At 43.5% G+C, this 9,660-nt stretch overlaps 1 protein-coding gene across 8 annotated transcripts in view; it reads right to left on the minus strand.

Moving 5' to 3' along the window:
* The window catches only part of LATS1 (large tumor suppressor kinase 1), a 47,637-nt gene extending 39,668 nt beyond the window's left edge, over positions 1-7,969 (minus strand). For 4 of the 8 annotated variants that reach the window (XM_025422531.3, XM_049115200.1, XM_049115183.1 and 1 more), the window contains exons 1-2: positions 7,705-7,968; positions 6,767-6,849 (exon numbers count right to left, since the gene is read on the minus strand). The gene's annotated coding sequence lies outside the window, so the exon portion shown is untranslated. Of the gene's footprint in view, positions 1-6,766; positions 6,850-7,704 lie in introns of all 8 variants that reach the window. The other 4 variants (XR_007413418.1, XR_007413441.1, XM_049115250.1 and 1 more) reach the window with 2 other exon arrangements.
* Positions 7,970-9,660: the final 1,691 nt, after the last annotated feature.

Genomic DNA, 9,660 nt, shown 5'->3' on the forward strand with positions numbered 1-9,660 from the left:
TTATTGATTTGGTGCACCACGAACTGCACCCATACAAGACAGCAGACTTGGTAAATGTTGCTGTGTTCTGACTGCTCCACTGACCAGCCATTCCTCCATCTCCTCTGGCATCCCTTTTCCCTGAGACACAACAATATTGAAATTAGACCAATTAATAACCCTATAATGGCCTCTAAATGTTCAAGTGAGGGACAGCCCTGGTGGCTCAGAGGTTTAGTGCTGCCTTCAGCCCAGGGCCTGATCCTGGAGACCCAGGATCAAGTCCCACATCGGGCTCCCTGCATGGAGCCTACTTCTCCCTCTGTCTGTGTCTCTGTTTCTCTCTGTGTGTCTCTCATGAATAAATAAATAAAAATTTATTTTAAAAAAATGTTGGGTAGCCCTGATGGTGCAGCGGTTTAGTGCCGCCTGCAGCCCGGGGTGTGATCCTGGAGACCCGGGATGGAGTCCCACATCGGGCTTCCTGCATGGAGCCTGCTTCTCCCTCTGCCTGTGTCTCTGCCTCTCTCTCGCTCTCTCTGAATGAATAAATAAATAAATCTTTTAAAAAAATAAAAATAAAAAATAAAAAAAATGTTCAAGTGAAAGGAAGAGTTGCAGATTTCTTGCCAATTAAACTTAGTGAGGAAGGCATGTCAAAAGCTGACAGGCCAAAAGCTAGGCCTCTTGTGCCATTCAGCTAAGTTGTAAAAGCAAAAGAAAAGTGCCCCCCCCCCCCTTTTTAAGATTTATATATGTTTTTATTTTTATTTTTTTAAGATTATTTATTTATTTACTCATGAGAGAGACACACACACAGAGAAGCAGAGACACAGGCAGAGGGAGAAGCAGGCTCCATGCAAGGAGCCTGACGTAGGACTCGATCCTGGGACTCCAGGGTCACGCCCCAGGCTGAAGGCAGGCGCTAAACCACTGAGCCACCCAGGGATCCGAAGATTTACGTATTTATTTTTATTTTTATTTTTTTTGATTTATCTATTTTAGAGAAAGAGAATGAAAGTACGAGCAATGGGTAGGGGCAGAGGAAGATAATCTTTCAAGCAGACTCTCGCCACTGACAAGGAGCCTGAGGCAGGGCTTGATCCCAGGACCCGTGAGATCATGACCTGAGCCAAAATCAAGAGTTGGACACTCAACTGACTAAGACACACAGGCACCCCGGAAAAGTTCTTAAAGGAAATGAAAAGTGCTACTTAAGAGGCACCTGGCTGGCACAGTTGGTAGAACACGTGACTTCTGATCTCAGGGTTGTCTGAGCACCAGGTTAGGTGTAGAGAGTACTTAAAAATAATAATAAATAAAATAAAAGTGCTACTCCAGTGAATGCATGGATAAGAAAGCAAAATACCCTTATTGCTGATATAGAGAAAGTTTCGGTGGTTTGTTAAACAGATCAAACCAGACATGACATTACTTTAAGCCAAAGCCTAATCCAGAGCAAGGCCCTAACTCTTCAATTCTGTGAAGGTTGAAAGGTAAGGAAGGTGCAGAAGAAAAGTCTGAAGGTAGCAGAGGTAGGTTCTTGAGATTCAAAGAAAAAAGCCATCTCCATAACATAAAAGTACAAGGTGAAACAACTAAGTACTGATGTAGAAGGTGCCCCAAGTTATCCAGAAAACCTAGCTAAGATAATAAAAGTGGTTACACTAAACAACAGATTTCCATTGTAGATGAAACAGACTTTTATTTGAAAAATATGCCATTTAGACCTTTCATTGCTAGAGAGAAGTCAATGCCTGACTCCAAAGCTTCAAATGACAGCCTGACTCTCTTGGTCAAGGCTACTGCAGGTGGTGTCTTTAAAGTGAAGCCAATTTACCGTTCCCAAAATCTTAGGATCTTTAACAATTATGCTAAATATACTCTGCTCTGGTCTAGAAATGTAACAACAAAGCCTGGATGACAGAACATCTGCTTACAACATGGTTTATTGAATATTTTCATTGTTGAGACCTACTGCTTAGAAAAAAAGATTTCGTTCAAAATACTGTTCATTGACAATGTACCTGGTCACCCAAGAACTCTGATGGAGATACACAATGAGATTAATGTTGTTTTCACGCCTGCTAACACAACATCCATTCTGTAGTCCATAGATCAAGGAGTCATTTTGACTTTCAAGTCTCATTACTTAAGAAATACACTGTGTAAGGCTATAGCTGCCATAGATAGTGATTCCTCTGATAGATCCCGGCAAAGTAAATTGAAAACCTTCTGGAAATAATTCACCATTCTTTTTTTTTTTTTTTTTTAAGATTTTATTTATCCATTTATGAGAGTCACAGAGAGAGAAAGTCAGAGATACAGGCAGAGGGAGAAGCAGGCTCCATGCAGGGAGACCAACGTGGGACTAGATCCCGGGTTTCCAGGAGCAGACCCTGGGCCGAAGGCGGCGCTAAACCGCTGAGCCACCCGGGCTGCCCCTAATTCACCATTCTAGATGCCATTAAGAATATTCATAATTCATAGGAAGAGGTCAAAATAGCAACATTAATAGGAGTATGGAAGGAGCTGATTCTAACCCTCATGGATGATTTTCAGTGGAGGAAGTAATACAGATGTAGTGGCAACCTCATGAAAAAACTTTAATAGATGAGGAGTTGCTTCTTATGGATAAACAACGTAAATATCTTAAGATGGAATCTACTGCTGGTGAACATGTTGCAAAGACTGCTGAAATGCAAAGGATTTAGAACATTACATAAACTGAGTTTCTTAATTTATTTTATTTTATTTTTTTTTAATATTTTTTTTAATTTTTATTTAATTATGATAGTCACAGAGAGAGAGAGAGGCAGAGACACAGGCAGAGGGAGAAGCAGGCTCCATGCACCAGGAGCCTGATATGGGATTCGATCCTGGGTCTCCAGGATCGCGCCCTGGGCCAAAGGCAGGCACCAAACCGCTGCACCACCCAGGGATCCCGAGTTTCTTAATTTAGATGAGAAAACAGTGGCAAGCTTTGAGAGGATTGGGTCCAATATTCAAAGTTCTACTGTAGGTAAAATGCTACCAAAGTACTTCGCATGCTACAGAGAAATCATTCATGAAAGGAAGAGTCAATTGATACAGCAGACCTCACTGCTCTTATTTTAAGAAACTGCCCCTGCCACCCTAATCAGTCAGCAGCCATCAACATGGAGGCAAGACCTTCCACCAGCAAAAAGATTATCCCTTGCTGAAAGCTCAGATGAGGGTTAGCATTTTTCAGCAATAACGTATTTTTTAATTAAGGTATATAGTCTTTTTAGACATAATGGTATTACACTATCAATAGTCTATAGTATAGTGTAAACATATCTTTTATATGCACTGGGAAACCAAAAAATTCATTTGACTCACTTTATTCTAATATTTGTTCTACTGTAGTGGTTTGGAACTAAACCCGCAATATCTCCAAGGTATGCCTGTATTTAAAATCCTGACATTTGAATAGTTAAAATAAAATACACAAGAAACAACAAATGTTGGCAAGGATGCAGAAAAACAGGAACCCTCTTGCACTGCTGATGGGAAAGCAAACTGGCACAGCCACTGTGGCTAACGGTATGGAAATTCCTCAGGATCCCTGGGTGGCTCAGCAGTTTAGTGCCTGCCTTTAGCCTGGGGCATGATCCTGGAGACCTGGGATCCAGTCCCACATCGGGCTCCCTGCATAGAGCCTGCTTCTCCCTCTGCCTGTGTCTCTGCCTCTCCTTCTCTCTGTGTCTCTCATGAATAAATAAAAATAAAATCTTAAAAAGAAAAAAAAGAAATTCCTCAAAAAGTTAAAAATAGAACTACCCTTGGATCCAGTAATTGCACTACTGCACATTTACCCCCAAAATACAAAAACACTAATTCAAGAAGATCTATGAACCCCTATGTTTATAGCAGCATTATTTATAATAGCCAACTGGAAGCAGCCCAAGCATCCATCAATAAAAATAAATGATATGCAGTGAATAAAGAATATGCATGAATAAAGAATATGCAGTGCACACAAACACATTGGAATATTATTCAGCCATAAAAAGGAATGAAATCTTGACAACTGCAAGGACATGGATGGAGCTAAATAAGGCTAAGTGAAATAAGTCAGAGAAAGACAAATACCATATGATTTCACTCACATGTGGAATTTAAGAACAAAACAAATGAGCAAAGGTAAAAAAAAGGAGACTGAGAGAGGCAAACCAAGAAAAAGACCCTAATTATAGAGAACTGGTGGTTACCAGAGGGGAGGTGGGGAAATTGGTAAAATAGGTGATGGGAATTAAGGAGTATACATGTTGTGATGAGGACTGGATGATGTATGGAATTGTTGAATCACTACATTATATACCCAAAATATAATAGTGTATGTTAACTATCCTGGAGTTTAAAATAAAACACAATTTTTGAAAAAGGAAAAAAAATAAAAAATAAAATAAAATTCTGACACTTATGGTCAGATTGCCTTCCAGAAAGGTGTACTAATTTACAATTCCTCCAATCAATAAAGTATGGTCGACACTGATTAACAAATCTTAGTAATCTTTGCTAATTGCAAATGTGAATATTCAAATTAGTAGAGTTTTTAAAAGAACTGTTCAAAGCAAAATAGCTGACCGCTAACTCATGTTACACTGATGCCAGATTAATCTTCCTAATAAATAGTTGTGATCATGTCACTTTCGTCCTCCAGAACCCTCAATGATTCCTTTAAATTAGTGGTTAAAGAGCTCTGGAGTCAAACTGCAGGGTATCCCAGTTCTACCACTAACTGGCTGTGTAATCTTGGCAAGTTGTGCCTCAGTTTCTCCATCTTCAAATGTAGGCAATAATGGTCCTGCTCAAAATACAGTTTAATACAGTTAACCCTTAAATAACACAGGGGTTAGGAGTGCTGACCCTCTGTGCAGTTAAAAATCTGAATATAACTTTTGACTCCCCCAAAACTTAACCATTAATAGTCTACTGTTGACTAGAAGCCTCACTGATAACATAAATACTGTTAACATATATTTTGTATAGGTATTATATACTCCGTATGCTTACAACAAAGCCTATACTTTTCTTAGTTTTTTTTTTCCCAGTATTTCTAGGTTATACTGTTCATCTGTGAGTTTTTTTCAAATTGCAACAAATCTCCAAAACTTTTTCCAATATATTCAATGAAAAAATCCATGTATAAGTAGACCCACACACTTCAAATATGTTGTTCAAGGATCAACTGTGCATGTCAAATGTTTAGAATAAATGCTCAACTCAATAAATGTCAGTTATCTTCTTATCTCTTTCCACTATCTTACCCAGACTTTCCCCAATGTACCTTATATTTTAAGCCAAATTACTTGCTCTCGGTTTTCGTACCTTGTGCTTTTCTACCTTCATGTCCTTACTCATCCTGTTTATTCTTCTTGGGAGAGCCCTTGCCATATTTCTTCTTGTAGAAATCATACCCAACCTTTGAGGTGCCACTCATGTGCCATCTGCATGAAGATTCAGATTCACTCATGTTTGTTATCTTTCTCTGAACTATAAATGCACTTTGTGTGGTCAAACAAAACCTGTTTTTGCCCTAGTCTTAAAGTTGTCAAAAATAAATAAATAAAGTTGTCTCCTTTCTCCTACTAGATCACAGATTCATTGAGAACAGGGTATTTTAAACATGTATCTCCTCCCTCCCCTCCATATACACTCCAGAAGAGGAAATTAATCCAGAGAGATAAACTAGCCTAAGTTCATGCAGCCAGCTGGAGGTCACACTAGAAACAGAATCCACACATCCTGAACTGGCCCAGTGCTCTTCTCATCAGAACCTGCGTCTTAAGTTACTTAAGGTCAAGGATCATGACTCACTCATTCTTTTAAGGAGCATTTAAATTAGTTAGACTGAACAGACAAAACCTCCGATTCTTTGAAACTTCAGACCTTCATCAAATATGCAAATGTCAGCAAACCCAAACAGTTATTGTAGATATCTTGTCCAACTTAGGGAAAAACCAGGTGCCATTACATAATAAGATTTCAAAGTGCTACCTTGGGTTGAATTAGGTTTATAAAAAAGATGGCCTTTCTCCATGCTTTGAGTCAGTTATGAGAATAGCAACAGTAGTAATATGTATTGTTTCTTTCTTAGCAACATATAGTCTCTGTTGTTTGGACAGCAATTTTGACATTTTCTTCAATTTGCTTTCTACAAAGCTGATTGAAAGTGAAAAACACTACTATATTTTATCTTATGCTGAAAAAGGATTGCCATTTATACTTGATAAAAATGTTGTTCAATGACTAAATAACTTTGTAGTCTACAAAAATCCACTAATCTAAATACAGCATCTATAATGAAAATTGACTTGGATCTATTCCAAGGGTATATTCATACAGAATAACAAGGATTAGCATTGAAAACAAAGAATCAACCTATAGAAGAAGACAGGGATCATTCCCCACCCCCGAAAGACTGCTACATTTTTTCATACCAAAACAAAACAAAACAAAAACATGTATAAGTATTTTTTTTAATTTGAAGAGTGGCAAGTATCTATTCAATAGATACTCAGGCATAGAAAGAATGCGCCTTCGCCAGGATGTGCCGTGATCTAGTTTCTTGCAGCAGCAGCTGATCAGAGGAACACAATGCTACTTCTTTTACTGTTAAATCAGTCAAATTCCTCCACTGCTTTAGAGAACCAACTAGCTCACTTTACCTGCCCATGAACTCATTAAAGAAATCACCTTACATAAATCACAAATGTAGCTATCTTAGCAGAGAACATTCATACCAATGATAATATCCTACCTTTTCTTCCTCATGAACGAAATCTGATAAAGATTTTTAATCTTCAATCAATAATCCATAAAGGTCTGACAAGCTTCATGATCCTGGGTGAAGCGACATAATTATTTGTGTGTGAGACTGTTATTTATTTACTTATTTCTCACTAGATGCATGAATAACTTCTACACAATTATATATATTTTAACTCATTGTAACGTACGGGGCGACAAACATTAAACTTTATTTCCTGGGAGAATAACTTTAATTGGAGAAGTCAGAGAACCGGGTTAAATCCAATCACCCGAGAGGGATTCTTTGCCATACAAGTTCTTTTTTGAAGTTACAACAAATAATACTCCTTTCCTTTTCTTTTCTTCGGTTTATTTAAGTACACATTCCCACTCCATAAAAAAAAACGCCTCCAACCCTCCGACCTCTCCCAACTATGCACAGTAGGCTGGCATTACAGTGGACTGGAAATAGAAATTGCCAGGCTTTCTTCAAGGTGAGTCCAGGATTGAGTCCCGGACTCTGGGATGCAAACAACTGCGGCTCGTCCACTGCGATGGTCTTTCAGGACCACGGTTCACCTTCCTTCCCTCCTTCCTCCCTGAACACTGACGCGTCCGCGTTGGGGATGGGGTGCAAGCGGGGCCAGCGCGCCCGGGGCCTCCAGCAAGGGAGGCTCCCCGCAGCCTAACGTGCCCTTCCGAGGCCGCAGCGCCTGCGGCTCTTCCTTCAGCCCCGGGCGCGGCCAACCCTCGCTTCCCCAGGGCAGGGCTCAGCTCAGGTCCATGCAACCAGCCAAATCAGGCCCGCACCGGGCCGCCCCGGCCCGCCCGCAGCAGCCCCTGGACCCCCGCCAGCGGGGCTGGGCGTGGGCCCCGGCGGCCACCGCCCCGCCAACTCGGGCTCGGGAGGAGAGGGCGCCCCACCCGCTACGCCGGCCCCGGACCTACCTGCAGGGGAGAGCGGGGCTCCTGGACAGCGGCCACGGGCCCGAGAGCGGGCGCGCCGGCGGCCGGAGCCCGGCCCAGGGACCCCGGGTATCCCCGGCGGGGCGGGGCGGGGCGGGGCGGGGAGAGACGCCGGCGGGCTGCCGCGGGCCAGCGCGGCCCGTCGCGGGGGTCGCGGGGACCTGGCTCTCCCCTCAGCACCAGTCCGCCGCCGCCGCCGCCATTTTGCCTTCCACTCGGTGTCGCCGCCGCCGCACTCCGCCGCAGGTTTCCCGGATGTGGGCATTTCCCGGCGTCGCTTGCGCGGGGGCCGAGGACTGGGGGCTTCAGTCCGCCGGGCCGCCCGCCGCCGGCAGCCAGCGCGCCGCCTGCAGCCGCCGCCCTGCGCGGGCGCCCTCCCCCCGGCGTGTGGGCGAGCGTCGCCCCGGTCGCCCCGGTCGCCCCGGACGCCCCGCGTCGCCCCCGCCTGGCGCGGCCCAGGTGACTCGCCGGGGTCGCGCCATCAGGCTCTCCCCTTCCAAGGCCACTCATTTCAGCCTCTCTCTTAATTGGGCTCCTTCTGTGCACGGGTGGAAAAGAAGACGCGCGTCTCAAAGGAGTTTGATTCTCAGAAGGAAACGGCAGTGAGTTGCTCGGAAACCCCGCCGACGGCACTAGGATCCAGGTTTCTAGAGGCTTGGAAATGAACACTCTTTCCCGGAGTGAAGTCCGTAGTTAAGTATTTGCTGAATCCGCCGGATTCATAGAATCTTGAGCCAGGACAGGGTAACAGCGTTTGGAGATTTTTAACCTGTCAACCGAATCGGTAGAGGGGGAAGTCATTATTGCCACAGTGGGAATAACAGTGACTGCCAGAGAGGTTTTATTTCTTGCCAACTTGAATTAGAAGTTTGGGATGGGGGGACGCCTGGGTGGCTCAGTGGTTGAGCGTCTGCCTTCGGCTCAGGGCCTGATCCCGGGGTCCTGAGATCGAGTCCTGCCTCAGCTCCCAGTAGGGAGCCTGCTTCCCCCTCCTCCTATTGCTCTGCCTCTCTCTGTGTGTCTCTCATGGATAAATAAATAAATCTTAAGGAAAAAAAAGGCGTTTGGGATGGGATCATTGGATTTATGATGTTTGAAAGTACCGCCTACCCTTTGTAAAGAGTGCCTTTGCCCAATCTGCCTCTATAAAATATATAGTTAGTAATCTCAAACATCTTTTCTTCTTCTTCTTCTTCTTCTTTTCTTCTTAAAGATTATATTTTTTAAGTAATCCCTACACCCAGCATGGGGCTGGAACTCACCACCTGGAGACCAAGAGTCACAGGTTCCTCCACCAACCGAGCCAGCCAGGAGCCCCTCAAACATCTTTCTTCTGCAGGAGACTAACTAAAAGACTTCTTTTTCAGGTTGTTAAATTAGTTACTGGCCATTGTATCCTGAAGTTCAAATGTGAAAACCTCTTAAAAGATTCCATTCCAGGAGCACTTGGTTGAAATTCTATAAGCACAAGCACAGAGATTGTAGAAGATACAGTGTATGACCCAAGGTGGGTCACATAATAGCCCTGGGGCTTTCATCAACTGCAGGACTAATCTAATATATTCACAGGCCTGCTTGCCCTTTCCAGAAGGATTATATATCTGAGAAAGCATACCTGCCCTCCCCCACATCTTGTGACCTCTGTCACCATCCTGGGAACTTCTTAAGCTCTTCACTTCTAAGCCTCCATAAACTAACTGTTCTGGGGAAATTTCCTAGATAATTCAAGGAGCTCAGTGAATTGCTCTATCTGGGACTAGGAGTTTTAACTCCAAGGAAGCAGGGGGAGAGAAGAGCAGGAATGATCAGGAAAGATGAAGCAATCCCCCAAGATGAAAAGCAGCTGAGACTGGTGTGGGGGTGGAGGTGAAGGAGCAGGAAAATGCTTACTAAGGCTGCTGGATGTCTCTGGCAAGACCTACCACTGCATTTGAAGGG

This window comes from Canis lupus, chromosome 1 (assembly GCF_003254725.2).
Source record: "Canis lupus dingo isolate Sandy chromosome 1, ASM325472v2, whole genome shotgun sequence".
NCBI classification, from domain to species: Eukaryota; Metazoa; Chordata; class Mammalia; order Carnivora; family Canidae; genus Canis; species Canis lupus.